Source organism: Penaeus monodon, chromosome 21, assembly GCF_015228065.2.
Source record: "Penaeus monodon isolate SGIC_2016 chromosome 21, NSTDA_Pmon_1, whole genome shotgun sequence".
NCBI classification, from domain to species: Eukaryota; Metazoa; Arthropoda; class Malacostraca; order Decapoda; family Penaeidae; genus Penaeus; species Penaeus monodon.
In genome coordinates, this window is record NC_051406.1 from 20,508,690 (window position 1) to 20,511,185 (window position 2,496).

At 42.4% G+C, this 2,496-nt stretch overlaps 1 long non-coding RNA gene across 1 annotated transcript in view; it reads right to left on the reverse strand.

The window, feature by feature from the left end:
• LOC119586326 overlaps positions 1-1,654 on the reverse strand; it is an 8,633-nt gene extending 6,979 nt beyond the window's left edge. Inside the window, exon 1 of the long non-coding RNA XR_005229946.1 lies at positions 1,594-1,654. This is a non-coding gene — a long non-coding RNA (uncharacterized LOC119586326). The remainder of the gene's footprint in view (positions 1-1,593) is intronic.
• Positions 1,655-2,496: the final 842 nt, after the last annotated feature.

The following is a 2,496-nucleotide window of genomic DNA, read 5'->3' on the forward strand; positions in this document are numbered from 1 at the left end:
ACCTTCGCTTTCTCGCTTTCTTTCTTTTATCAGTCCCCCTTCTCTTTATATTTCTCTCCTCCTACCTTTCGTTCTGACTATCCCTTTCTCTCTCCCACCCCCATGTCCTTAAAAAGATCTCCCCGGGCACTATGCAGGAACAAAACTCTACTCTTTCACACGCCATCTTTCAAAACAAGGTCTAACCTTCTGCTAAATAATTCTTCCCTTCTCCAAGGCCAGCGTCGAAGACCTACTAGGACATCCTCCAGTTACGTCTAACCAGTTACGTCTGAGAATCTAAATATAGTGTGTATTTTGAACAAAGCCGCCCTTACACGTTTGTAATACTTGAGGAATCCCAACCGAAAAGGAAACCTGCAAAAGTTTACAGACGTTACTCCCACTCCAAAAAAGTTAGGTTATTTCGACTGATAAATAAAGATATCGCAGGAGGAAAAGAATAACAAAGCAACACTTCGGGAAATCCCATTTCCACAGCCCACTTAAAAAAATGATATCTACTGCCATCATAAAATTATAATAAAAGGTTTTAAAAAAATTAAATAATATATGACAATGAAAACCAGATGATCCTTCTTTACGACAATATATTTATTTCAACATCCTACAAAATGTTATTCCCTCATAAGCGGCATCTCTATCCCTAAATAAGTAGGTATCGCTTCCCTCATTCCGAAACCTAATAATCACCGTTCAAACCCAATTACCACTGTGAGCAATTCCCCATGATATAAACAATGGATTTCTCCACTCCCCCCCCCCCTCCACCTAGACTCACACAGGCCCGGTTGTCCCATACAAACATTTGAAAAGAGAACGTCACATGAAGTCCTCTATTTTCACTTAACACGCGATCCCCTCCGCATATGCGCATGTACAAAAGATACCCCTCACAGTTAACACGATATTTGAACAGTCAAGTCCACGCACACAGAATAGTGTCTATATTCTTTTTCTTGGAAATTCTCATGAATATGAATGTGAATATACAATATCAGAGAAACATGAATTCAGTCCCAAAAGATAATCATTCTACGTCCAAAGCAGAGCAAAACGCGACCCAGTGTTTGTCCCGCCCAGTTAACAAACAGGGAAGTGCAGTATCATCACACACCAATTAATCAGTAATTGTGGAGAAGTAATAGGATGTTAAGCAGCGAGACCTGACTGTGCCCTGCAACCACTTGTTTGGCTCACCCGTCCTACAAGTGGTTCTATTTTTAGCACACTTTATCGAATTCCATTACAGCGGCAGGTACGTCTCGCTAAGTTCTTTTTTTTTTTTCTCTTCTTTCATTTAAGGGGGTCGAGTAGGGGGAAGAGTCACCACCGCCACTTCCCTTCCCAGCTCGTCCTGGGATTGGCACGCCAGGGATCGGTTCAGTAAGTTTTCGCACTTTTGTTTATGGTGGTATTCTCTCCGTGGCCTTCTCAATACCGCCTGCTTTAATTAATGCACACAACGCAGGCGACGTTACCACTACCACCGCTGCCCGCCACCTTCACTTACACACTATGTCATAGGGAGCGCAATAATTCATCTTTCTCCGCCTATGGTTTACACTCAATGTCACTAAAACTGTGGCGGACCTTAAAGGCAACCCGGGACTCCAGACTCACAGCAACGTGAAGCCAAACTGGAGTTCCAAAAGCGATAGCCTTGTCATCTTGTTTCATTCTTCTCGTCCGACCAATCGGAGAGCCGGCGCGATGCAACGTCACAAATATTCGTGACGCAACTTTGACGTCACGCTTGAAGGCGGAGCTCCAGTTGCTATGGAAGCCGGCATTCCAGTTACTAGATATTTTTTTAGGCTTATTGGCTTCTTATACCACTTATTTTTTCTAGTAGCTGTGATATTCTTCTCTAATAGTTTACTACTGTAAAATGTCAGTGCCGGAGGAGCCTCGAGTGAGGCGTATGCGAGACATCCAATGCAAGGTGCAGAGCAGGTCACGTGCCTACCTGCTGCAAGCTCCGCCCTCTCACATCTCCCCCACCGCCACCTCACAACTCGCTAAGTTCATCACAGCCTGTCACCACCACCGCTTCAGTCACAAACATATTAAACATATTCTGCTTTATCCTGTTCGTCAGTGATAAAAAACATGGACGGTTTTTAATGTGCTTGAAGACATCTTATAAAAGATACACAAGCGTTGACGTTGCAGAACACGCACACAATAAGATAAACAGCGAATGCAACAGTCATGGGTATAAAACACGAATATCTTTGCTTTTATCGTATTGCTACATCATTTCAGCTAGCGTTCATACGGAGCTTGCCAGTGGGTGGTCTACATTATATGTAACTTTATGTGAATTTTTTATTGTCACAGTATACTAAAACTGGTTATTAAGTAGATTAACATATTCTTCATGTGCTTCTCATTGTGTTATTTTCAGAAATCCTGTCACAGCGAGGTCCTGACACTTTTAGTTAGCGTAAATGTACATAAAGTATGTTTCTAAAATGTTTTCATGTCTTTGCC